The sequence below is a fragment of the Carassius gibelio genome, chromosome B19, assembly GCF_023724105.1.
Source record: "Carassius gibelio isolate Cgi1373 ecotype wild population from Czech Republic chromosome B19, carGib1.2-hapl.c, whole genome shotgun sequence".
Classification (NCBI taxonomy): domain Eukaryota; kingdom Metazoa; phylum Chordata; class Actinopteri; order Cypriniformes; family Cyprinidae; genus Carassius; species Carassius gibelio.
In genome coordinates, this window is record NC_068414.1 from 4,467,380 (window position 1) to 4,494,241 (window position 26,862).

At 47.5% G+C, this 26,862-nt stretch overlaps 10 non-coding genes across 10 annotated transcripts; all 10 read right to left on the bottom strand.

Annotated features, from left to right (window-relative positions):
* Nucleotides 1-828: 828 nt before the first annotated feature.
* On the bottom strand, nucleotides 829-944 carry LOC127980057 (U5 spliceosomal RNA). Its single transcript, XR_008159098.1, has one exon. It is a non-coding gene; the product is annotated as a U5 spliceosomal RNA (small nuclear RNA).
* Nucleotides 945-4,549: 3,605 nt separating this feature from the next.
* On the bottom strand, nucleotides 4,550-4,665 carry LOC127980058 (U5 spliceosomal RNA). The gene has a single exon (XR_008159099.1). It is a non-coding gene; the product is annotated as a U5 spliceosomal RNA (small nuclear RNA).
* A 1,927-nt stretch (nucleotides 4,666-6,592) lies between these two features.
* On the bottom strand, nucleotides 6,593-6,708 carry LOC127980060 (U5 spliceosomal RNA). Its single transcript, XR_008159101.1, has one exon. It is a non-coding gene; the product is annotated as a U5 spliceosomal RNA (small nuclear RNA).
* Nucleotides 6,709-8,070: 1,362 nt separating this feature from the next.
* LOC127980061 (U5 spliceosomal RNA) lies at nucleotides 8,071-8,186 on the bottom strand. Its single transcript, XR_008159102.1, has one exon. It is a non-coding gene; the product is annotated as a U5 spliceosomal RNA (small nuclear RNA).
* Nucleotides 8,187-10,114: 1,928 nt separating this feature from the next.
* Nucleotides 10,115-10,230, bottom strand: LOC127980062 (U5 spliceosomal RNA). Its single transcript, XR_008159103.1, has one exon. It is a non-coding gene; the product is annotated as a U5 spliceosomal RNA (small nuclear RNA).
* A 1,926-nt stretch (nucleotides 10,231-12,156) lies between these two features.
* LOC127980063 (U5 spliceosomal RNA) lies at nucleotides 12,157-12,272 on the bottom strand. The gene has a single exon (XR_008159104.1). It is a non-coding gene; the product is annotated as a U5 spliceosomal RNA (small nuclear RNA).
* Nucleotides 12,273-14,198: 1,926 nt separating this feature from the next.
* Nucleotides 14,199-14,314, bottom strand: LOC127980064 (U5 spliceosomal RNA). The gene has a single exon (XR_008159105.1). It is a non-coding gene; the product is annotated as a U5 spliceosomal RNA (small nuclear RNA).
* Nucleotides 14,315-16,241: 1,927 nt separating this feature from the next.
* LOC127980065 (U5 spliceosomal RNA) lies at nucleotides 16,242-16,357 on the bottom strand. The gene has a single exon (XR_008159106.1). It is a non-coding gene; the product is annotated as a U5 spliceosomal RNA (small nuclear RNA).
* A 3,606-nt stretch (nucleotides 16,358-19,963) lies between these two features.
* LOC127980066 (U5 spliceosomal RNA) lies at nucleotides 19,964-20,079 on the bottom strand. The gene has a single exon (XR_008159107.1). It is a non-coding gene; the product is annotated as a U5 spliceosomal RNA (small nuclear RNA).
* Nucleotides 20,080-23,684: 3,605 nt separating this feature from the next.
* Nucleotides 23,685-23,800, bottom strand: LOC127980067 (U5 spliceosomal RNA). The gene has a single exon (XR_008159108.1). It is a non-coding gene; the product is annotated as a U5 spliceosomal RNA (small nuclear RNA).
* Nucleotides 23,801-26,862: the final 3,062 nt, after the last annotated feature.

Genomic DNA, 26,862 nt, shown 5'->3' on the forward strand with positions numbered 1-26,862 from the left:
TCGATTCCCCGACGGGGAGAGCTGGTTCTTTTCGTCTTCCGAATGATCCATCCAAAATGTTTGGTTGGAGTGGCAGGTCACAGAAGGAGTTCTGCTTCGACGTCAGCCCGAGCCAAAGGACATGCGTTGGCCGGGAATCGAACCCGGGTCAACTGCTTGGAAGGCAGCTATGCTCACCACTATACCACCAACGCAGGCGGAAGTCAGTAGCTTTATTGACGCACTGTGTTCCTAATAAATGTTGTTCAGTTGCATTGACACAATACTTTTTGTTTAAAGCGCAATTAAAAAAAAAAAAAAAAAAAAAAAAAAAGAGTCCAAACAATGACCCCTGCTACGGGTAGTGTTGCAAGTGTTATGCGACTTCAGCTAATGATGGGTCCATCCGAAATTATTCCATCCAAAAGTTTTGGGTGGAGGCACAGGTCACAGAGGGAGTTCTGCTTCGACGTCAGCCCGAGCCAAAGGACATGCGTTGGCCGGGAATCGAATCCGGGTCAACTGCTTGGAAGGCAGCTATGCTCACCACTATACCACCAACGCAGTCAGCAGTCAGCAACTTGCGCCGTCACTAAGAAGGCTCGAAGTGCACGAGTCGCCGATAGGGCTAGAGGAGCAGATGAGATCTTTGTTTGGACCCGTCACTAAAGAGAGCCTTCAAGAATTTGCATCCCGTCACGTACAAGAAAGCGCTGCCTTCCCATCCGGCTAAATAAACACGAAGTGGTCAAACGCAGAGAGTGCCTATTCAGACGACGACCAGTGGCAAGCCCTCTCGCAGCATGCTGCCGGACGGGCAAACTGATTCTGCTCTTGACATTTCGATGTAGCTCTGCTGTGAGCAGAGCACCCAAAAATACAGGTCACTCTCAAAAGTTCCCCTCCACGGAAATCTTTAGTAAAAGGCGAAAGATTTATGCGACAATGAAGAGAAACTCGAGCTGTGTCTCCAAACCCTCGGGCCTGTGCGCTGCCTCTGTTAAACTACTACGCTCGCCAAGGGTCATCAAGGGTGACAATGCCAGCCCACATGTGTTTCGTCAGCACCCCCCCCCCTACTCCAAAAGGGAGGAGTAAAACTCAAAAAAGTCCTCTCGGTCCACCAATAACCAAAAGCCCAATCAAGGCAATCTCTTTCTCATGCCTCTATCTGAAAAGTTGGATAAAATCTTATATGAAAAAAAAAGTCTTTTAAAGAAATCCCTTATTCCGAGGTCACCGTAGCCACCAGATCCAGTCTGTATCCGCTTCAGTCACTCGGATCCAGTCCGGATCCAGAGAAGATGGTGGATCAACACCTAGAAAGGACCTCTATGGCCCAGAAACACAGCGGAGACCGTGACAACTAGATGAGCCGCAGATACAAATCCCCTGTAAAGACCACCTGGACAAGACCACAGGAAACAGATGATTCTTCTGCACAGTCTGACATTCCTGCAGCCTGGAGCTGATCTACTGGTTTCGTCTGACAAGGGGAGAACTGTCTCCCCGACTGAGCCTGGTTTCTCACCGGGTTTTTTCTCCATCCTTTCACCGATCGAGTTTTGGTTTCTTCCCTCTGTCGCTTCTGGCAGGCGGAGCTGGGGACACTTCATGTACAGCGATATCGTTGACTTGATTGCAAATTATTGCACAGATACTATTTAAACTGAACTTAGCTGAATGATGTCATCAAAGAGTTCAATAACGAAATGCCTTTAACTGTCATTTTGCTTTTTGACGCACTGTGTTCCTAATTAATGTTGTTCAGTTGCATTGACGCAATACTTTTTGTTTAAAGCGCAATTAAAAAAAAAAAAAAAAAAAAAAGAGTCCAAACAATGACCCCTGCTACGGGTAGTGTTCCAAGTGTTATGCGACTTCAGCTAATGATGGGTCCATCAGAAATTTTACGGTGCTAGGGCTGGGTCTGCGTCAGAAGAAGCCATGCATTGTTTAGTTATGTCAGTGCAGTGCCGTCAGTTGGGGGGGGGAACGGCAGCATGCACGTCTCCTCGTTAGTATAGTGGACAGTATCTCCGCCTGTCACGCGGAAGACCGGGGTTCGATTCCCCGACGGGGAGAGCTGGTTCTTTTCGTCTTCCGAATGATCCATCCAAAATGTTTGGTTGGAGTGGCAGGTCACAGAAGGAGTTCTGCTTCGACGTCAGCCCGAGCCAAAGGACATGCGTTGGCCGGGAATCGAACCCGGGTCAACTGCTTGGAAGGCAGCTATGCTCACCACTATACCACCAACGCAGGCGGAAGTCAGTAGCTTTATTGACGCACTGTGTTCCTAATAAATGTTGTTCAGTTGCATTGACACAATACTTTTTGTTTAAAGCGCAATTAAAAAAAAAAAAAAAAAAAAAAAAAAAAGAGTCCAAACAATGACCCCTGCTACGGGTAGTGTTGCAAGTGTTATGCGACTTCAGCTAATGATGGGTCCATCCGAAATTATTCCATCCAAAAGTTTTGGGTGGAGGCACAGGTCACAGAGGGAGTTCTGCTTCGACGTCAGCCTGAGCCAAAGGACATGCGCACTGTTCTCTCCAACTGCTTGGAAGGCAGCTATGCTCACCACTATACCACCAACGCAGTCAGCAGTCAGCAACTTGCGCCGTCACTAAGAAGGCTCGAAGTGCACGAGTCGCCGATAGGGCTAGAGGAGCAGATGAGATCTTTGTTTGGACCCGTCACTAAAGAGAGCCTTCAAGAATTTGCATCCCGTCACGTACAAGAAAGCGCTGCCTTCCCATCCGGCTAAATAAACACGAAGTGGTCAAACGCAGAGAGTGCCTATAATAACCAAAAGCCCAATCAAGGCAATCTCTTTCTCATGCCTCTATCTGAAAGGTTGGATAAAATCTTATATGAAAAAAAAAGTCTTTTAAAGAAATCCCTTATTCCGAGGTCACCGTAGCCACCAGATCCAGTCTGTATCCGCTTCAGTCACCCGGATCCAGTCCGTATCCAGAGAAGATGGTGGATCAACACCTAGAAAGGACCTCTATGGCCCAGAAACACAGCGGAGACCGTGACAACTAGATGAGCCGCAGATACAAATCCCCTGTAAAGACCACCTGGACAAGACCACAGGAAACAGATGATTCTTCTGCACAGTCTGACATTCCTGCAGCCTGGAGCTAATCTACCTGTTTCGTCTGACAAGGGGAGAACTGTCTCCCCGACTGAGCCTGGTTTCTCACCGGGTTTTTTCTCCATCCTTTCACCGATCGAGTTTTGGTTTCTTCCCTCTGTCGCTTCTGGCAGGCGGAGCTGGGGACACTTCATGTACAGCGATATCGTTGACTTGATTGCAAATTATTGCACAGATACTATTTAAACTGAACTTAGCTGAATGATGTCATCAAAGAGTTCAATAACGAAATGCCTTTAACTGTCATTTTGCTTTTTGACGCACTGTGTTCCTAATTAATGTTGTTCAGTTGCCTTGACGCGATACTTTTTGTTTAAAGCGCAATTTAAAAAAAAAAAAAAAAAAAAAAGAGTCCAAACAATGACCCCTGCTACGGGTAGTGTTCCAAGTGTTATGCGACTTCAGCTAATGATGGGTCCATCAGAAATTTTACGGTGCTAGGGCTGGGTCTGCGTCAGAAGAAGCCATGCATTGTTTAGTTATGTCAGTGCAGTGCCGTCAGTTGGGGGGGAAACGGCAGCATGCACGGCTCCTCGTTAGTATAGTGGACAGTATCTCCGCCTGTCACGCGGAAGACCGGGGTTCGATTCCCCGACGGGGAGAGCTGGTTCTTTTCGTCTTCCGAATGATCCATCCAAAATGTTTGGTTGGAGTCGCAGGTCACAGAAGGAGTTCTGCTTCGACGTCAGCCCGAGCCAAAGGACATGCGTTGGCCGGGAATCGAACCCGGGTCAACTGCTTGGAAGGCAGCTATGCTCACCACTATACCACCAACGCAGGCTGAAGTCAGTAGCTTTCTTGACGCACTGTGTTCCTAATAAATGTTGTTCAGTTGCATTGACACAATACTTTTTGTTTAAAGCGTAATTTAAAAAAAAAAAAAAAAAAAAAATAAGAGTCCAAACAATGACCCCTGCTACGGGTAGTGTTGCAAGTGTTATGCGACTTCAGCTAATGATGGGTCCATCCGAAATTATTCCATCCAAAAGTTTTGGGTGGAGGCACAGGTCACAGAGGGAGTTCTGCTTCGACGTCAGCCCGAGCCAAAGGACATGCGTTGGCCGGGAATCGAATCCAGGTCAACTGCTTGGAAGGCAGCTATGCTCACCACTATACCACCAACGCAGTCAGCAGTCAGCAACTTGCGCCGTCACTAAGAAGGCTCGAAGTGCACGAGTCGCCGATAGGGCTAGAGGAGCAGATGAGATCTTTGTTTGGACCCGTCACTAAAGAGAGCCTTCAAGAATTTGCATCCCGTCACGTACAAGAGAGCGCTGCCTTCCCATCCGGCTAAATAAACACGAAGTGGTCAAACGCAGAGAGTGCCTATTCAGACGACGACCAGTGGCAAGCCCTCTCGCAGCATGCTGTCGGAGGGTCAAACTGATTCTGCTCTTGACATTTCGATGTAGCTCTGCTGTGAGCAGAGCACCCAAAAATACAGGTCACTCTCAAAAGTTCCCCTCCACGGAAATCTTTAGTAAAAGGCGAAAGATTTATGCGACAATGAAGAGAAACTCGAGCTGTGTCTCCAAACCCTCGGGCCTGTGCGCGGCCTCTGTTAAACTACTACGCTCGCCAAGGGTCATCAAGGGTGACAATGCCTGCCCACATGTGTTTCGTCAGCACCCCCCCCCCTACTCCAAAAGGGAGGAGTAAAACTCAAAAAAGTCCTCTCTGTCCACCAATAACCAAAAGCCCAATCAAGGCAATCTCTTTCTCATGCCTCTATCTGAAAAGTTGGATAAAATCTTATATGAAAAAAAAAGTCTTTTAAAGAAATCCCTTATTCCGAGTTCACCGTAGCCACCAGATCCAGTCTGTATCCGCTTCAGTCACCCGGATCCAGTCCGTATCCAGAGAAGATGGTGGATCAACACCTAGAAAGGACCTCTATGGCCCAGAAACACAGCGGAGACCGTGACAACTAGATGAGCCGCAGATACAAATCCCCTGTAAAGACCACCTGGACAAGTCCACAGGAAACAGATGATTCTTCTGCACAGTCTGACATTCCTGCAGCCTGGAGCTGATCTACTGGTTTCGTCTGACAAGGGGAGAACTGTCTCCCCGACTGAGCCTGGTTTCTCACCGGGTTTTTTCTCCATCCTTTCACCGATCGAGTTTTGGTTTCTTCCCTCTGTCGCTTCTGGCAGGCGGAGCTGGGGACACTTCATGTACAGCGATATCGTTGACTTGATTGCAAATTATTGCACAGATACTATTTAAACTGAACTTAGCTGAATGATGTCATCAAAGAGTTCAATAACGAAATGCCTTTAACTGTCATTTTGCTTTTTGACGCACTGTGTTCCTAATTAATGTTGTTCAGTTGCCTTGACGCGATACTTTTTGTTTAAAGCGCAATTTAAAAAAAAAAAAAAAAAAAAAAGAGTCCAAACAATGACCCCTGCTACGGGTAGTGTTCCAAGTGTTATGCGACTTCAGCTAATGATGGGTCCATCAGAAATTTTACGGTGCTAGGGCTGGGTCTGCGTCAGAAGAAGCCATGCATTGTTTAGTTATGTCAGTGCAGTGCCGTCAGTTGGGGGGGAAACGGCAGCATGCACGGCTCCTCGTTAGTATAGTGGACAGTATCTCCGCCTGTCACGCGGAAGACCGGGGTTCGATTCCCCGACGGGGAGAGCTGGTTCTTTTCGTCTTCCGAATGATCCATCCAAAATGTTTGGTTGGAGTGGCAGGTCACAGAAGGAGTTCTGCTTCGACGTCAGCCCGAGCCAAAGGACATGCGTTGGCCGGGAATCGAACCCGGGTCAACTGCTTGGAAGGCAGCTATGCTCACCACTATACCACCAACGCAGGCGGAAGTCAGTAGATTTATTGACGCACTGTGTTCCTAATAAATGTTGTTCAGTTGCATTGACACAATACTTTTTGTTTAAAGCGCAATTAAAAAAAAAAAAAAAAAAAAAAAAAAGAGTCCAAACAATGACCCCTGCTACGGGTAGTGTTGCAAGTGTTATGCGACTTCAGCTAATGATGGGTCCATCCGAAATTATTCCATCCAAAAGTTTTGGGTGGAGGCACAGGTCACAGAGGGAGTTCTGCTTCGACGTCAGCCCGAGCCAAAGGACATGCGTTGGCCGGGAATCGAATCCGGGTCAACTGCTTGGAAGGCAGCTATGCTCACCACTATACCACCAACGCAGTCAGCAGTCAGCAACTTGCGCCGTCACTAAGAAGGCTCGAAGTGCACGAGTCGCCGATAGGGCTAGAGGAGCAGATGAGATCTTTGTTTGGACCCGTCACTAAAGAGAGCCTTCAAGAATTTGCATCCCGTCACGTACAAGAAAGCGCTGCCTTCCCATCCGGCTAAATAAACACGAAGTGGTCAAACGCAGAGAGTGCCTATTCAGACGACGACCAGTGGCAGGCCCTCTCGCAGCATGCTGCCGGACGGGCAAACTGATTCTGCTCTTGACATTTCGATGTAGCTCTGCTGTGAGCAGAGCACCCAAAAATACAGGTCACTCTCAAAAGTTCCCCTCCACGGAAATCTTTAGTAAAAGGCGAAAGATTTATGCGACAATGAAGAGAAACTCGAGCTGTGTCTCCAAACCCTCGGGCCTGTGCGCTGCCTCTGTTAAACTACTACGCTCGCCAAGGGTCATCAAGGGTGACAATGCCAGCCCACATGTGTTTCGTCAGCACCCCCCCCCCTACTCCAAAAGGGAGGAGTAAAACTCAAAAAAGTCCTCTCGGTCCACCAATAACCAAAAGCCCAATCAAGGCAATCTCTTTCTCATGCCTCTATCTGAAAAGTTGGATAAAATCTTATATGAAAAAAAAAGTCTTTTAAAGAAATCCCTTATTCCGAGGTCACCGTAGCCACCAGATCCAGTCTGTATCCGCTTCAGTCACTCGGATCCAGTCCGTATCCAGAGAAGATGGTGGATCAACACCTAGAAAGGACCTCTATGGCCCAGAAACACAGCGGAGACCGTGACAACTAGATGAGCCGCAGATACAAATCCCCTGTAAAGACCACCTGGACAAGACCACAGGAAACAGATGATTCTTCTGCACAGTCTGACATTCCTGCAGCCTGGAGCTGATCTACTGGTTTCGTCTGACAAGGGGAGAACTGTCTCCCCGACTGAGCCTGGTTTCTCACCGGGTTTTTTCTCCATCCTTTCACCGATCGAGTTTTGGTTTCTTCCCTCTGTCGCTTCTGGCAGGCGGAGCTGGGGACACTTCATGTACAGCGATATAGTTGACTTGATTGCAAATTATTGCACAGATACTATTTAAACTGAACTTAGCTGAATGATGTCATCAAAGAGTTCAATAACGAAATGCCTTTAACTGTCATTTTGCTTTTTGACGCACTGTGTTCCTAATTAATGTTGTTCAGTTGCATTGACGCAATACTTTTTGTTTAAAGCGCAATTAAAAAAAAAAAAAAAAAAAAAAGAGTCCAAACAATGACCCCTGCTACGGGTAGTGTTCCAAGTGTTATGCGACTTCAGCTAATGATGGGTCCATCCGAAATTATTCCATCCAAAAGTTTTGGGTGGAGGCACAGGTCACAGAGGGAGTTCTGCTTCGACGTCAGCCCGAGCCAAAGGACATGCGCACTGTTCTCTCCAACTGCTTGGAAGGCAGCTATGCTCACCACTATACCACCAACGCAGTCAGCAACTTGCGCCGTCACTAAGAAGGCTCGAAGTGCACGAGTCGCCGATAGGGCTAGAGGAGCAGATGAGATCTTTGTTTGGACCCGTCACTAAAGAGAGCCTTCAAGAATTTGCATCCCGTCACGTACAAGAAAGCGCTGCCTTCCCATCCGGCTAAATAAACACGAAGTGGTCAAACGCAGAGAGTGCCTATTCAGACGACAACCAGTGGCAAGCCCTCTCGCAGCATGCTGCCGGACGGTCAAACTGATTCTGCTCTTGACATTTCGATGTAGCTCTGCTGTGAGCAGAGCACCCAAAAATACAGGTCACTCTCAAAAGTTCCCCTCCACGGAAATCTTTAGTAAAAGGCGAAAGATTTATGCGACAATGAAGAGAAACTCGAGCTGTGTCTCCAAACCCTCGGGCCTGTGCGCTGCCTCTGTTAAACTACTACGCTCGCCAAGGGTCATCAAGGGTGACAATGCCAGCCCACATGTGTTTCGTCAGCACCCCCCCCCCCCCCACTCCAAAAGGGAGGAGTAAAACTCAAAAAAGTCCTCTCGGTCCACCAATAACCAAAAGCCCAATCAAGGCAATCTCTTTCTCATGCCTCTATCTGAAAAGTTGGATAAAATCTTATATGAAAAAAAAAGTATTTTAAAGAAATCCCTTATTCCGAGGTCACCGTAGCCACCAGATCCAGTCTGTATCCGCTTCAGTCACTCGGATCCAGTCCGTATCCAGAGAAGATGGTGGATCAACACCTAGAAAGGACCTCTATGGCCCAGAAACACAGCGGAGACCGTGACAACTAGATGAGCCGCAGATACAAATCCCCTGTAAAGACCACCTGGACAAGACCACAGGAAACAGATGATTCTTCTGCACAGTCTGACATTCCTGCAGCCTGGAGCTGATCTACTGGTTTCGTCTGACAAGGGGAGAACTGTCTCCCCGACTGAGCCTGGTTTCTCACCGGGTTTTTTCTCCATCCTTTCACCGATCGAGTTTTGGTTTCTTCCCTCTGTCGCTTCTGGCAGGCGGAGCTGGGGACACTTCATGTACAGCGATATCGTTGACTTGATTGCAAATTATTGCACAGATACTATTTAAACTGAACTTAGCTGAATGATGTCATCAAAGAGTTCAATAACGAAATGCCTTTAACTGTCATTTTGCTTTTTGACGCACTGTGTTCCTAATTAATGTTGTTCAGTTGCATTGACGCAATACTTTTTGTTTAAGGCGCAATTAAAAAAAAAAAAAAAAAAAAGAGTCCAAACAATGACCCCTGCTACGGGTAGTGTTCCAAGTGTTATGCGACTTCAGCTAATGATGGGTCCATCAGAAATTTTACGGTGCTAGGGCTGGGTCTGCGTCAGAAGAAGCCATGCATTGTTTAGTTATGTCAGTGCAGTGCCGTCAGTTGGGGGGGAAACGGCAGCATGCACGTCTCCTCGTTAGTATAGTGGACAGTATCTCCGCCTGTCACGCGGAAGACCGGGGTTCGATTCCCCGACGGGGAGAGCTGGTTCTTTTCGTCTTCCGAATGATCCATCCAAAATGTTTGGTTGGAGTGGCAGGTCACAGAAGGAGTTCTGCTTCGACGTCAGCCCGAGCCAAAGGACATGCGTTGGCCGGGAATCGAACCCGGGTCAACTGCTTGGAAGGCAGCTATGCTCACCACTATACCACCAACGCAGGCGGAAGTCAGTAGCTTTATTGACGCACTGTGTTCCTAATAAATGTTGTTCAGTTGCATTGACACAATACTTTTTGTTTAAAGCGCAATTAAAAAAAAAAAAAAAAAAAAAAAAAAAGAGTCCAAACAATGACCCCTGCTACGGGTAGTGTTGCAAGTGTTATGCGACTTCAGCTAATGATGGGTCCATCCGAAATTATTCCATCCAAAAGTTTTGGGTGGAGGCACAGGTCACAGAGGGAGTTCTGCTTCGACGTCAGCCCGAGCCAAAGGACATGCGTTGGCCGGGAATCGAATCCGGGTCAACTGCTTGGAAGGCAGCTATGCTCACCACTATACCACCAACGCAGTCAGCAGTCAGCAACTTGCGCCGTCACTAAGAAGGCTCGAAGTGCACGAGTCGCCGATAGGGCTAGAGGAGCAGATGAGATCTTTGTTTGGACCCGTCACTAAAGAGAGCCTTCAAGAATTTGCATCCCGTCACGTACAAGAAAGCGCTGCCTTCCCATCCGGCTAAATAAACACGAAGTGGTCAAACGCAGAGAGTGCCTATTCAGACGACGACCAGTGGCAAGCCCTCTCGCAGCATGCTGCCGGACGGGCAAACTGATTCTGCTCTTGACATTTCGATGTAGCTCTGCTGTGAGCAGAGCACCCAAAAATACAGGTCACTCTCAAAAGTTCCCCTCCACGGAAATCTTTAGTAAAAGGCGAAAGATTTATGCGACAATGAAGAGAAACTCGAGCTGTGTCTCCAAACCCTCGGGCCTGTGCGCTGCCTCTGTTAAACTACTACGCTCGCCAAGGGTCATCAAGGGTGACAATGCCAGCCCACATGTGTTTCGTCAGCACCCCCCCCCCCTACTCCAAAAGGGAGGAGTAAAACTCAAAAAAGTCCTCTCGGTCCACCAATAACCAAAAGCCCAATCAAGGCAATCTCTTTCTCATGCCTCTATCTGAAAAGTTGGATAAAATCTTATATGAAAAAAAAAGTCTTTTAAAGAAATCCCTTATTCCGAGGTCACCGTAGCCACCAGATCCAGTCTGTATCCGCTTCAGTCACTCGGATCCAGTCCGTATCCAGAGAAGATGGTGGATCAACACCTAGAAAGGACCTCTATGGCCCAGAAACACAGCGGAGACCGTGACAACTAGATGAGCCGCAGATACAAATCCCCTGTAAAGACCACCTGGACAAGACCACAGGAAACAGATGATTCTTCTGCACAGTCTGACATTCCTGCAGCCTGGAGCTGATCTACTGGTTTCGTCTGACAAGGGGAGAACTGTCTCCCCGACTGAGCCTGGTTTCTCACCGGGTTTTTTCTCCATCCTTTCACCGATCGAGTTTTGGTTTCTTCCCTCTGTCGCTTCTGGCAGGCGGAGCTGGGGACACTTCATGTACAGCGATATCGTTGACTTGATTGCAAATTATTGCACAGATACTATTTAAACTGAACTTAGCTGAATGATGTCATCAAAGAGTTCAATAACGAAATGCCTTTAACTGTCATTTTGCTTTTTGACGCACTGTGTTCCTAATTAATGTTGTTCAGTTGCATTGACGCAATACTTTTTGTTTAAGGCGCAATTAAAAAAAAAAAAAAAAAAAAGAGTCCAAACAATGACCCCTGCTACGGGTAGTGTTCCAAGTGTTATGCGACTTCAGCTAATGATGGGTCCATCAGAAATTTTACGGTGCTAGGGCTGGGTCTGCGTCAGAAGAAGCCATGCATTGTTTAGTTATGTCAGTGCAGTGCCGTCAGTTGGGGGGGAAACGGCAGCATGCACGTCTCCTCGTTAGTATAGTGGACAGTATCTCCGCCTGTCACGCGGAAGACCGGGGTTCGATTCCCCGACGGGGAGAGCTGGTTCTTTTCGTCTTCCGAATGATCCATCCAAAATGTTTGGTTGGAGTGGCAGGTCACAGAAGGAGTTCTGCTTCGACGTCAGCCCGAGCCAAAGGACATGCGTTGGCCGGGAATCGAACCCGGGTCAACTGCTTGGAAGGCAGCTATGCTCACCACTATACCACCAACGCAGGCGGAAGTCAGTAGCTTTATTGACGCACTGTGTTCCTAATAAATGTTGTTCAGTTGCATTGACACAATACTTTTTGTTTAAAGCGCAATTAAAAAAAAAAAAAAAAAAAAAAAAAAAGAGTCCAAACAATGACCCCTGCTACGGGTAGTGTTGCAAGTGTTATGCGACTTCAGCTAATGATGGGTCCATCCGAAATTATTCCATCCAAAAGTTTTGGGTGGAGGCACAGGTCACAGAGGGAGTTCTGCTTCGACGTCAGCCCGAGCCAAAGGACATGCGTTGGCCGGGAATCGAATCCGGGTCAACTGCTTGGAAGGCAGCTATGCTCACCACTATACCACCAACGCAGTCAGCAGTCAGCAACTTGCGCCGTCACTAAGAAGGCTCGAAGTGCACGAGTCGCCGATAGGGCTAGAGGAGCAGATGAGATCTTTGTTTGGACCCGTCACTAAAGAGAGCCTTCAAGAATTTGCATCCCGTCACGTACAAGAAAGCGCTGCCTTCCCATCCGGCTAAATAAACACGAAGTGGTCAAACGCAGAGAGTGCCTATTCAGACGACGACCAGTGGCAAGCCCTCTCGCAGCATGCTGCCGGACGGGCAAACTGATTCTGCTCTTGACATTTCGATGTAGCTCTGCTGTGAGCAGAGCACCCAAAAATACAGGTCACTCTCAAAAGTTCCCCTCCACGGAAATCTTTAGTAAAAGGCGAAAGATTTATGCGACAATGAAGAGAAACTCGAGCTGTGTCTCCAAACCCTCGGGCCTGTGCGCTGCCTCTGTTAAACTACTACGCTCGCCAAGGGTCATCAAGGGTGACAATGCCAGCCCACATGTGTTTCGTCAGCACCCCCCCCCCCTACTCCAAAAGGGAGGAGTAAAACTCAAAAAAGTCCTCTCGGTCCACCAATAACCAAAAGCCCAATCAAGGCAATCTCTTTCTCATGCCTCTATCTGAAAAGTTGGATAAAATCTTATATGAAAAAAAAAGTCTTTTAAAGAAATCCCTTATTCCGAGGTCACCGTAGCCACCAGATCCAGTCTGTATCCGCTTCAGTCACTCGGATCCAGTCCGTATCCAGAGAAGATGGTGGATCAACACCTAGAAAGGACCTCTATGGCCCAGAAACACAGCGGAGACCGTGACAACTAGATGAGCCGCAGATACAAATCCCCTGTAAAGACCACCTGGACAAGACCACAGGAAACAGATGATTCTTCTGCACAGTCTGACATTCCTGCAGCCTGGAGCTGATCTACTGGTTTCGTCTGACAAGGGGAGAACTGTCTCCCCGACTGAGCCTGGTTTCTCACCGGGTTTTTTCTCCATCCTTTCACCGATCGAGTTTTGGTTTCTTCCCTCTGTCGCTTCTGGCAGGCGGAGCTGGGGACACTTCATGTACAGCGATATCGTTGACTTGATTGCAAATTATTGCACAGATACTATTTAAACTGAACTTAGCTGAATGATGTCATCAAAGAGTTCAATAACGAAATGCCTTTAACTGTCATTTTGCTTTTTGACGCACTGTGTTCCTAATTAATGTTGTTCAGTTGCATTGACGCAATACTTTTTGTTTAAGGCGCAATTAAAAAAAAAAAAAAAAAAAAGAGTCCAAACAATGACCCCTGCTACGGGTAGTGTTCCAAGTGTTATGCGACTTCAGCTAATGATGGGTCCATCAGAAATTTTACGGTGCTAGGGCTGGGTCTGCGTCAGAAGAAGCCATGCATTGTTTAGTTATGTCAGTGCAGTGCCGTCAGTTGGGGGGGAAACGGCAGCATGCACGTCTCCTCGTTAGTATAGTGGACAGTATCTCCGCCTGTCACGCGGAAGACCGGGGTTCGATTCCCCGACGGGGAGAGCTGGTTCTTTTCGTCTTCCGAATGATCCATCCAAAATGTTTGGTTGGAGTGGCAGGTCACAGAAGGAGTTCTGCTTCGACGTCAGCCCGAGCCAAAGGACATGCGTTGGCCGGGAATCGAACCCGGGTCAACTGCTTGGAAGGCAGCTATGCTCACCACTATACCACCAACGCAGGCGGAAGTCAGTAGCTTTATTGACGCACTGTGTTCCTAATAAATGTTGTTCAGTTGCATTGACACAATACTTTTTGTTTAAAGCGCAATTAAAAAAAAAAAAAAAAAAAAAAAAAAAGAGTCCAAACAATGACCCCTGCTACGGGTAGTGTTGCAAGTGTTATGCGACTTCAGCTAATGATGGGTCCATCCGAAATTATTCCATCCAAAAGTTTTGGGTGGAGGCACAGGTCACAGAGGGAGTTCTGCTTCGACGTCAGCCCGAGCCAAAGGACATGCGTTGGCCGGGAATCGAATCCGGGTCAACTGCTTGGAAGGCAGCTATGCTCACCACTATACCACCAACGCAGTCAGCAGTCAGCAACTTGCGCCGTCACTAAGAAGGCTCGAAGTGCACGAGTCGCCGATAGGGCTAGAGGAGCAGATGAGATCTTTGTTTGGACCCGTCACTAAAGAGAGCCTTCAAGAATTTGCATCCCGTCACGTACAAGAAAGCGCTGCCTTCCCATCCGGCTAAATAAACACGAAGTGGTCAAACGCAGAGAGTGCCTATTCAGACGACGACCAGTGGCAAGCCCTCTCGCAGCATGCTGCCGGACGGGCAAACTGATTCTGCTCTTGACATTTCGATGTAGCTCTGCTGTGAGCAGAGCACCCAAAAATACAGGTCACTCTCAAAAGTTCCCCTCCACGGAAATCTTTAGTAAAAGGCGAAAGATTTATGCGACAATGAAGAGAAACTCGAGCTGTGTCTCCAAACCCTCGGGCCTGTGCGCTGCCTCTGTTAAACTACTACGCTCGCCAAGGGTCATCAAGGGTGACAATGCCAGCCCACATGTGTTTCGTCAGCACCCCCCCCCCCCTACTCCAAAAGGGAGGAGTAAAACTCAAAAAAGTCCTCTCGGTCCACCAATAACCAAAAGCCCAATCAAGGCAATCTCTTTCTCATGCCTCTATCTGAAAAGTTGGATAAAATCTTATATGAAAAAAAAAGTCTTTTAAAGAAATCCCTTATTCCGAGGTCACCGTAGCCACCAGATCCAGTCTGTATCCGCTTCAGTCACTCGGATCCAGTCCGTATCCAGAGAAGATGGTGGATCAACACCTAGAAAGGACCTCTATGGCCCAGAAACACAGCGGAGACCGTGACAACTAGATGAGCCGCAGATACAAATCCCCTGTAAAGACCACCTGGACAAGACCACAGGAAACAGATGATTCTTCTGCACAGTCTGACATTCCTGCAGCCTGGAGCTGATCTACTGGTTTCGTCTGACAAGGGGAGAACTGTCTCCCCGACTGAGCCTGGTTTCTCACCGGGTTTTTTCTCCATCCTTTCACCGATCGAGTTTTGGTTTCTTCCCTCTGTCGCTTCTGGCAGGCGGAGCTGGGGACACTTCATGTACAGCGATATCGTTGACTTGATTGCAAATTATTGCACAGATACTATTTAAACTGAACTTAGCTGAATGATGTCATCAAAGAGTTCAATAACGAAATGCCTTTAACTGTCATTTTGCTTTTTGACGCACTGTGTTCCTAATTAATGTTGTTCAGTTGCATTGACGCAATACTTTTTGTTTAAGGCGCAATTAAAAAAAAAAAAAAAAAAAAGAGTCCAAACAATGACCCCTGCTACGGGTAGTGTTCCAAGTGTTATGCGACTTCAGCTAATGATGGGTCCATCAGAAATTTTACGGTGCTAGGGCTGGGTCTGCGTCAGAAGAAGCCATGCATTGTTTAGTTATGTCAGTGCAGTGCCGTCAGTTGGGGGGGAAACGGCAGCATGCACGTCTCCTCGTTAGTATAGTGGACAGTATCTCCGCCTGTCACGCGGAAGACCGGGGTTCGATTCCCCGACGGGGAGAGCTGGTTCTTTTCGTCTTCCGAATGATCCATCCAAAATGTTTGGTTGGAGTGGCAGGTCACAGAAGGAGTTCTGCTTCGACGTCAGCCCGAGCCAAAGGACATGCGTTGGCCGGGAATCGAACCCGGGTCAACTGCTTGGAAGGCAGCTATGCTCACCACTATACCACCAACGCAGGCGGAAGTCAGTAGCTTTATTGACGCACTGTGTTCCTAATAAATGTTGTTCAGTTGCATTGACACAATACTTTTTGTTTAAAGCGCAATTAAAAAAAAAAAAAAAAAAAAAAAAAAAGAGTCCAAACAATGACCCCTGCTACGGGTAGTGTTGCAAGTGTTATGCGACTTCAGCTAATGATGGGTCCATCCGAAATTATTCCATCCAAAAGTTTTGGGTGGAGGCACAGGTCACAGAGGGAGTTCTGCTTCGACGTCAGCCCGAGCCAAAGGACATGCGTTGGCCGGGAATCGAATCCGGGTCAACTGCTTGGAAGGCAGCTATGCTCACCACTATACCACCAACGCAGTCAGCAGTCAGCAACTTGCGCCGTCACTAAGAAGGCTCGAAGTGCACGAGTCGCCGATAGGGCTAGAGGAGCAGATGAGATCTTTGTTTGGACCCGTCACTAAAGAGAGCCTTCAAGAATTTGCATCCCGTCACGTACAAGAAAGCGCTGCCTTCCCATCCGGCTAAATAAACACGAAGTGGTCAAACGCAGAGAGTGCCTATTCAGACGACGACCAGTGGCAAGCCCTCTCGCAGCATGCTGCCGGACGGGCAAACTGATTCTGCTCTTGACATTTCGATGTAGCTCTGCTGTGAGCAGAGCACCCAAAAATACAGGTCACTCTCAAAAGTTCCCCTCCACGGAAATCTTTAGTAAAAGGCGAAAGATTTATGCGACAATGAAGAGAAACTCGAGCTGTGTCTCCAAACCCTCGGGCCTGTGCGCTGCCTCTGTTAAACTACTACGCTCGCCAAGGGTCATCAAGGGTGACAATGCCAGCCCACATGTGTTTCGTCAGCACCCCCCCCCCTACTCCAAAAGGGAGGAGTAAAACTCAAAAAAGTCCTCTCGGTCCACCAATAACCAAAAGCCCAATCAAGGCAATCTCTTTCTCATGCCTCTATCTGAAAAGTTGGATAAAATCTTATATGAAAAAAAAAGTCTTTTAAAGAAATCCCTTATTCCGAGGTCACCGTAGCCACCAGATCCAGTCTGTATCCGCTTCAGTCACTCGGATCCAGTCCGGATCCAGAGAAGATGGTGGATCAACACCTAGAAAGGACCTCTATGGCCCAGAAACACAGCGGAGACCGTGACAACTAGATGAGCCGCAGATACAAATCCCCTGTAAAGACCACCTGGACAAGACCACAGGAAACAGATGATTCTTCTGCACAGTCTGACATTCCTGCAGCCTGGAGCTGATCTACTGGTTTCGTCTGACAAGGGGAGAACTGTCTCCCCGACTGAGCCTGGTTTCTCACCGGGTTTTTTCTCCATCCTTTCACCGATCGAGTTTTGGTTTCTTCCCTCTGTCGCTTCTGGCAGGCGGAGCTGGGGACACTTCATGTACAGCGATATCGTTGACTTGATTGCAAATTATTGCACAGATACTATTTAAACTGAACTTAGCTGAATGATGTCATCAAAGAGTTCAATAACGAAATGCCTTTAACTGTCATTTTGCTTTTTGACGCACTGTGTTCCTAATTAATGTTGTTCAGTTGCATTGACGCAATACTTTTTGTTTAAAGCGCAATTAAAAAAAAAAAAAAAAAAAAAAGAGTCCAAACAATGACCCCTGCTACGGGTAGTGTTCCAAGTGTTATGCGACTTCAGCTAATGATGGGTCCATCAGAAATTTTACGGTGCTAGGGCTGGGTCTGCGTCAGAAGAAGCCATGCATTGTTTAGTTATGTCAGTGCAGTGCCGTCAGTTGGGGGGGGGAACGGCAGCATGCACGTCTCCTCGTTAGTATAGTGGACAGTATCTCCGCCTGTCACGCGGAAGACCGGGGTTCGATTCCCCGACGGGGAGAGCTGGTTCTTTTCGTCTTCCGAATGATCCATCCAAAATGTTTGGTTGGAGTGGCAGGTCACAGAAGGAGTTCTGCTTCGACGTCAGCCCGAGCCAAAGGACATGCGTTGGCCGGGAATCGAACCCGGGTCAACTGCTTGGAAGGCAGCTATGCTCACCACTATACCACCAACGCAGGCGGAAGTCAGTAGCTTTATTGACGCACTGTGTTCCTAATAAATGTTGTTCAGTTGCATTGACACAATACTTTTTGTTTAAAGCGCAATTAAAAAAAAAAAAAAAAAAAAAAAAAAAAGAGTCCAAACAATGACCCCTGCTACGGGTAGTGTTGCAAGTGTTATGCGACTTCAGCTAATGATGGGTCCATCCGAAATTATTCCATCCAAAAGTTTTGGGTGGAGGCACAGGTCACAGAGGGAGTTCTGCTTCGACGTCAGCCTGAGCCAAAGGACATGCGCACTGTTCTCTCCAACTGCTTGGAAGGCAGCTATGCTCACCACTATACCACCAACGCAGTCAGCAGTCAGCAACTTGCGCCGTCACTAAGAAGGCTCGAAGTGCACGAGTCGCCGATAGGGCTAGAGGAGCAGATGAGATCTTTGTTTGGACCCGTCACTAAAGAGAGCCTTCAAGAATTTGCATCCCGTCACGTACAAGAAAGCGCTGCCTTCCCATCCGGCTAAATAAACACGAAGTGGTCAAACGCAGAGAGTGCCTATAATAACCAAAAGCCCAATCAAGGCAATCTCTTTCTCATGCCTCTATCTGAAAGGTTGGATAAAATCTTATATGAAAAAAAAAGTCTTTTAAAGAAATCCCTTATTCCGAGGTCACCGTAGCCACCAGATCCAGTCTGTATCCGCTTCAGTCACCCGGATCCAGTCCGTATCCAGAGAAGATGGTGGATCAACACCTAGAAAGGACCTCTATGGCCCAGAAACACAGCGGAGACCGTGACAACTAGATGAGCCGCAGATACAAATCCCCTGTAAAGACCACCTGGACAAGACCACAGGAAACAGATGATTCTTCTGCACAGTCTGACATTCCTGCAGCCTGGAGCTAATCTACCTGTTTCGTCTGACAAGGGGAGAACTGTCTCCCCGACTGAGCCTGGTTTCTCACCGGGTTTTTTCTCCATCCTTTCACCGATCGAGTTTTGGTTTCTTCCCTCTGTCGCTTCTGGCAGGCGGAGCTGGGGACACTTCATGTACAGCGATATCGTTGACTTGATTGCAAATTATTGCACAGATACTATTTAAACTGAACTTAGCTGAATGATGTCATCAAAGAGTTCAATAACGAAATGCCTTTAACTGTCATTTTGCTTTTTGACGCACTGTGTTCCTAATTAATGTTGTTCAGTTGCCTTGACGCGATACTTTTTGTTTAAAGCGCAATTTAAAAAAAAAAAAAAAAAAAAAAAAGAGTCCAAACAATGACCCCTGCTACGGGTAGTGTTCCAAGTGTTATGCGACTTCAGCTAATGATGGGTCCATCAGAAATTTTACGGTGCTAGGGCTGGGTCTGCGTCAGAAGAAGCCATGCATTGTTTAGTTATGTCAGTGCAGTGCCGTCAGTTGGGGGGGAAACGGCAGCATGCACGGCTCCTCGTTAGTATAGTGGACAGTATCTCCGCCTGTCACGCGGAAGACCGGGGTTCGATTCCCCGACGGGGAGAGCTGGTTCTTTTCGTCTTCCGAATGATCCATCCAAAATGTTTGGTTGGAGTCGCAGGTCACAGAAGGAGTTCTGCTTCGACGTCAGCCCGAGCCAAAGGACATGCGTTGGCCGGGAATCGAACCCGGGTCAACTGCTTGGAAGGCAGCTATGCTCACCACTATACCACCAACGCAGGCTGAAGTCAGTAGCTTTCTTGACGCACTGTGTTCCTAATAAATGTTGTTCAGTTGCATTGACACAATACTTTTTGTTTAAAGCGTAATTTAAAAAAAAAAAAAAAAAAAAATAAGAGTCCAAACAATGACCCCTGCTACGGGTAGTGTTGCAAGTGTTATGCGACTTCAGCTAATGATGGGTCCATCCGAAATTATTCCATCCAAAAGTTTTGGGTGGAGGCACAGGTCACAGAGGGAGTTCTGCTTCGACGTCAGCCCGAGCCAAAGGACATGCGTTGGCCGGGAATCGAATCCAGGTCAACTGCTTGGAAGGCAGCTATGCTCACCACTATACCACCAACGCAGTCAGCAGTCAGCAACTTGCGCCGTCACTAAGAAGGCTCGAAGTGCACGAGTCGCCGATAGGGCTAGAGGAGCAGATGAGATCTTTGTTTGGACCCGTCACTAAAGAGAGCCTTCAAGAATTTGCATCCCGTCACGTACAAGAGAGCGCTGCCTTCCCATCCGGCTAAATAAACACGAAGTGGTCAAACGCAGAGAGTGCCTATTCAGACGACGACCAGTGGCAAGCCCTCTCGCAGCATGCTGTCGGAGGGTCAAACTGATTCTGCTCTTGACATTTCGATGTAGCTCTGCTGTGAGCAGAGCACCCAAAAATACAGGTCACTCTCAAAAGTTCCCCTCCACGGAAATCTTTAGTAAAAGGCGAAAGATTTATGCGACAATGAAGAGAAACTCGAGCTGTGTCTCCAAACCCTCGGGCCTGTGCGCTGCCTCTGTTAAACTACTACGCTCGCCAAGGGTCATCAAGGGTGACAATGCCTGCCCACATGTGTTTCGTCAGCACCCCCCCCCCTACTCCAAAAGGGAGGAGTAAAACTCAAAAAAGTCCTCTCTGTCCACCAATAACCAAAAGCCCAATCAAGGCAATCTCTTTCTCATGCCTCTATCTGAAAAGTTGGATAAAATCTTATATGAAAAAAAAAGTCTTTTAAAGAAATCCCTTATTCCGAGTTCACCGTAGCCACCAGATCCAGTCTGTATCCGCTTCAGTCACCCGGATCCAGTCCGTATCCAGAGAAGATGGTGGATCAACACCTAGAAAGGACCTCTATGGCCCAGAAACACAGCGGAGACCGTGACAACTAGATGAGCCGCAGATACAAATCCCCTGTAAAGACCACCTGGACAAGTCCACAGGAAACAGATGATTCTTCTGCACAGTCTGACATTCCTGCAGCCTGGAGCTGATCTACTGGTTTCGTCTGACAAGGGGAGAACTGTCTCCCCGACTGAGCCTGGTTTCTCACCGGGTTTTTTCTCCATCCTTTCACCGATCGAGTTTTGGTTTCTTCCCTCTGTCGCTTCTGGCAGGCGGAGCTGGGGACACTTCATGTACAGCGATATCGTTGACTTGATTGCAAATTATTGCACAGATACTATTTAAACTGAACTTAGCTGAATGATGTCATCAAAGAGTTCAATAACGAAATGCCTTTAACTGTCATTTTGCTTTTTGACGCACTGTGTTCCTAATTAATGTTGTTCAGTTGCATTGACGCAATACTTTTTGTTTAAAGCGCAATTTAAAAAAAAAAAAAAAAAAAAAGAGTCCAAACAATGACCCCTGCTACGGGTAGTGTTCCAAGTGTTATGCGACTTCAGCTAATGATGGGTCCATCAGAAATTTTACGGTGCTAGGGCTGGGTCTGCGTCAGAAGAAGCCATGCATTGTTTAGTTATGTCAGTGCAGTGCCGTCAGTTGGGGGGGAAACGGCAGCATAAACGGCTCCTCGTTAGTATAGTGGACAGTATCTCCACCTGTCACGCGGAAGACCGGGGTTCGATTCCCCGACGGGGAGAGCTGGTTCTTTTCGTCTTCCGAATGATCCATCCAAAATGTTTGGTTGGAGTCGCAGGTCACAGAAGGAGTTCTGCTTCGACGTCAGCCCGAGCCAAAGGACATGCGTTGGCCGGGAATCGAACCCGGGTCAACTGCTTGGAAGGCAGCTATGCTCACCACTATACCACCAACGCAGGCGGATGTCAGTAGCTTTATTGACGCACTGTGTTCCTAATAAATGTTGTTCAGTTGCATTGACACAATACTTTTTGTTTAAAGCGCAATTAAAAAAAAAAAAAAAAAAAAAAAAAAAAAAAAAAAGAGTCCAAACAATGACCCCTGCTACAGGTAGTGTTGCAAGTGTTATGCGACTTTAGCTAATGATGGGTCCATCCGAAATTATTCCATCCAAAAGTTTTGGGTGGAGGCACAGGTCACAGAGGGAGTTCTGCTTCGACGTCAGCCCGAGCCAAAGGACATGCGCACTGCTCTCTCCAACTGCTTGGAAGGCAGCTATGCTCACCACTATACCACCAACGCAGTCAGCAACTTGCGCCGTCACTAAGAAGGCTCGAAGTGCACGAGTCGCCGATAGGGCTAGAGGAGCAGATGAGATCTTTGTTTTGACCCGTCACTAAAGAGAGCCTTCAAGAATTTGCATCCCGTCACGTACAAGAAAGCGCTGCCTTCCCATCCGGCTAAATAAACACGAAGTGGTCAAACGCAGAGAGTGCCTATAATAACCAAAAGCCCAATCAAGGCAATCTCTTTCTCATGCCTCTATCTGAAAAGTTGGATAAAATCTTATATGAAAAAAAAAGTCTTTTAAAGAAATCCCTTATTCCGAGTTCACCGTAGCCACCAGATCCAGTCTGTATCCGCTTCAGTCACCCGGATCCAGTCCGTATCCAGAGAAGATGGTGGATCAACACCTAGAAAGGACCTCTATGGCCCAGAAACACAGCGGAGACCGTGACAACTAGATGAGCCGCAGATACAAATCCCCTGTAAAGACCACCTGGACAAGTCCACAGGAAACAGATGATTCTTCTGCACAGTCTGACATTCCTGCAGCCTGGAGCTGATCTACTGGTTTCGTCTGACAAGGGGAGAACTGTCTCCCCGACTGAGCCTGGTTTCTCACCGGGTTTTTTCTCCATCCTTTCACCGATCGAGTTTTGGTTTCTTCCCTCTGTCGCTTCTGGCAGGCGGAGCTGGGGACACTTCATGTACAGCGATATCGTTGACTTGATTGCAAATTATTGCACAGATACTATTTAAACTGAACTTAGCTGAATGATGTCATCAAAGAGTTCAATAACGAAATGCCTTTAACTGTCATTTTGCTTTTTGACGCACTGTGTTCCTAATTAATGTTGTTCAGTTGCCTTGACGCGATACTTTTTGTTTAAAGCGCAATTTAAAAAAAAAAAAAAAAAAAAAAAGAGTCCAAACAATGACCCCTGCTACGGGTAGTGTTCCAAGTGTTATGCGACTTCAGCTAATGATGGGTCCATCAGAAATTTTACGGTGCTAGGGCTGGGTCTGCGTCAGAAGAAGCCATGCATTGTTTAGTTATGTCAGTGCAGTGCCGTCAGTTGGGGGGGAAACGGCAGCATGCACGGCTCCTCGTTAGTATAGTGGACAGTATCTCCGCCTGTCACGCGGAAGACCGGGGTTCGATTCCCCGACGGGGAGAGCTGGTTCTTTTCGTCTTCCGAATGATCCATCCAAAATGTTTGGTTGGAGTCGCAGGTCACAGAAGGAGTTCTGCTTCGACGTCAGCCCGAGCCAAAGGACATGCGTTGGCCGGGAATCGAACCCGGGTCAACTGCTTGGAAGGCAGCTATGCTCACCACTATACCACCAACGCAGGCTGAAGTCAGTAGCTTTCTTGACGCACTGTGTTCCTAATAAATGTTGTTCAGTTGCATTGACACAATACTTTTTGTTTAAAGCGTAATTTAAAAAAAAAAAATAAAAAAAAATAAGAGTCCAAACAATGACCCCTGCTACGGGTAGTGTTGCAAGTGTTATGCGACTTCAGCTAATGATGGGTCCATCCGAAATTATTCCATCCAAAAGTTTTGGGTGGAGGCACAGGTCACAGAGGGAGTTCTGCTTCGACGTCAGCCCGAGCCAAAGGACATGCGTTGGCCGGGAATCGAATCCAGGTCAACTGCTTGGAAGGCAGCTATGCTCACCACTATACCACCAACGCAGTCAGCAGTCAGCAACTTGCGCCGTCACTAAGAAGGCTCGAAGTGCACGAGTCGCCGATAGGGCTAGAGGAGCAGATGAGATCTTTGTTTGGACCCGTCACTAAAGAGAGCCTTCAAGAATTTGCATCCCGTCACGTACAAGAGAGTGCTGCCTTCCCATCCGGCTAAATAAACACGAAGTGGTCAAACGCAGAGAGTGCCTATTCAGACGACGACCAGTGGCAAGCCCTCTCGCAGCATGCTGTCGGAGGGTCAAACTGATTCTGCTCTTGACATTTCGATGTAGCTCTGCTGTGAGCAGAGCACCCAAAAATACAGGTCACTCTCAAAAGTTCCCCTCCACGGAAATCTTTAGTAAAAGGCGAAAGATTTATGCGACAATGAAGAGAAACTCGAGCTGTGTCTCCAAACCCTCGGGCCTGTGCGCTGCCTCTGTTAAACTACTACGCTCGCCAAGGGTCATCAAGGGTGACAATGCCTGCCCACATGTGTTTCGTCAGCACCCCCCCCCCTACTCCAAAAGGGAGGAGTAAAACTCAAAAAAGTCCTCTCTGTCCACCAATAACCAAAAGCCCAATCAAGGCAATCTCTTTCTCATGCCTCTATCTGAAAAGTTGGATAAAATCTTATATGAAAAAAAAAGTCTTTTAAAGAAATCCCTTATTCCGAGTTCACCGTAGCCACCAGATCCAGTCTGTATCCGCTTCAGTCACCCGGATCCAGTCCGTATCCAGAGAAGATGGTGGATCAACACCTAGAAAGGACCTCTATGGCCCAGAAACACAGCGGAGACCGTGACAACTAGATGAGCCGCAGATACAAATCCCCTGTAAAGACCACCTGGACAAGTCCACAGGAAACAGATGATTCTTCTGCACAGTCTGACATTCCTGCAGCCTGGAGCTGATCTACTGGTTTCGTCTGACAAGGGGAGAACTGTCTCCCCGACTGAGCCTGGTTTCTCACCGGGTTTTTTCTCCATCCTTTCACCGATCGAGTTTTGGTTTCTTCCCTCTGTCGCTTCTGGCAGGCGGAGCTGGGGACACTTCATGTACAGCGATATCGTTGACTTGATTGCAAATTATTGCACAGATACTATTTAAACTGAACTTAGCTGAATGATGTCATCAAAGAGTTCAATAACGAAATGCCTTTAACTGTCATTTTGCTTTTTGACGCACTGTGTTCCTAATTAATGTTGTTCAGTTGCATTGACGCAATACTTTTTGTTTAAAGCGCAATTTAAAAAAAAAAAAAAAAAAAAAGAGTCCAAACAATGACCCCTGCTACGGGTAGTGTTCCAAGTGTTATGCGACTTCAGCTAATGATGGGTCCATCAGAAATTTTACGGTGCTAGGGCTGGGTCTGCGTCAGAAGAAGCCATGCATTGTTTAGTTATGTCAGTGCAGTGCCGTCAGTTGGGGGGGAAACGGCAGCATAAACGGCTCCTCGTTAGTATAGTGGACAGTATCTCCGCCTGTCACGCGGAAGACCGGGGTTCGATTCCCCGACGGGGAGAGCTGGTTCTTTTCGTCTTCCGAATGATCCATCCAAAATGTTTGGTTGGAGTCGCAGGTCACAGAAGGAGTTCTGCTTCGACGTCAGCCCGAGCCAAAGGACATGCGTTGGCCGGGAATCGAACCCGGGTCAACTGCTTGGAAGGCAGCTATGCTCACCACTATACCACCAACGCAGGCGGATGTCAGTAGCTTTATTGACGCACTGTGTTCCTAATAAATGTTGTTCAGTTGCATTGACACAATACTTTTTGTTTAAAGCGCAATTAAAAAAAAAAAAAAAAAAAAAAAAAAAAAAAAAAGAGTCCAAACAATGACCCCTGCTACAGGTAGTGTTGCAAGTGTTATGCGACTTTAGCTAATGATGGGTCCATCCGAAATTATTCCATCCAAAAGTTTTGGGTGGAGGCACAGGTCACAGAGGGAGTTCTGCTTCGACGTCAGCCCGAGCCAAAGGACATGCGCACTGCTCTCTCCAACTGCTTGGAAGGCAGCTATGCTCACCACTATACCACCAACGCAGTCAGCAACTTGCGCCGTCACTAAGAAGGCTCGAAGTGCACGAGTCGCCGATAGGGCTAGAGGAGCAGATGAGATCTTTGTTTTGACCCGTCACTAAAGAGAGCCTTCAAGAATTTGCATCCCGTCACGTACAAGAAAGCGCTGCCTTCCCATCCGGCTAAATAAACACGAAGTGGTCAAACGCAGAGAGTGCCTATAATAACCAAAAGCCCAATCAAGGCAATCTCTTTCTCATGCCTCTATCTGAAAAGTTGGATAAAATCTTATATGAAAAAAAAAGTCTTTTAAAGAAATCCCTTATTCCGAGTTCACCGTAGCCACCAGATCCAGTCTGTATCCGCTTCAGTCACCCGGATCCAGTCCGTATCCAGAGAAGATGGTGGATCAACACCTAGAAAGGACCTCTATGGCCCAGAAACACAGCGGAGACCGTGACAACTAGATGAGCCGCAGATACAAATCCCCTGTAAAGACCACCTGGACAAGTCCACAGGAAACAGATGATTCTTCTGCACAGTCTGACATTCCTGCAGCCTGGAGCTGATCTACTGGTTTCGTCTGACAAGGGGAGAACTGTCTCCCCGACTGAGCCTGGTTTCTCACCGGGTTTTTTCTCCATCCTTTCACCGATCGAGTTTTGGTTTCTTCCCTCTGTCGCTTCTGGCAGGCGGAGCTGGGGACACTTCATGTACAGCGATATCGTTGACTTGATTGCAAATTATTGCACAGATACTATTTAAACTGAACTTAGCTGAATGATGTCATCAAAGAGTTCAATAACGAAATGCCTTTAACTGTCATTTTGCTTTTTGACGCACTGTGTTCCTAATTAATGTTGTTCAGTTGCATTGACGCAATACTTTTTGTTTAAAGCGCAATTTTAAAAAAAAAAAAAAAAAAAAAAGAGTCCAAACAATGACCCCTGCTACGGGTAGTGTTCCAAGTGTTATGCGACTTCAGCTAATGATGGGTCCATCAGAAATTTTACGGTGCTAGGGCTGGGTCTGCGTCAGAAGAAGCCATGCATTGTTTAGTTATGTCAGTGCAGTGCCGTCAGTTGGGGGGGAAACGGCAGCATGCACGGCTCCTCGTTAGTATAGTGGACAGTATCTCCGCCTGTCACGCGGAAGACCGGGGTTCGATTCCCCGACGGGGAGAGCTGGTTCTTTTTGTCTTCCGAATGATCCATCCAAAATGTTTGGTTGGAGTCGCAGGTCACAGAAGGAGTTCTGCTTCGACGTCAGCCCGAGCCAAAGGACATGCGTTGGCCGGGAATCGAACACGGGTCAACTGCTTGGAAGGCAGCTATGCTCACCACTATACCACCAACGCAGGCAGATGTCAGTAGCTTTATTGACGCACTGTGTTCCTAATTAATGTTGTTCAGTTGCATTGACACAATACTTTTTGTTTAAAGCGCAAT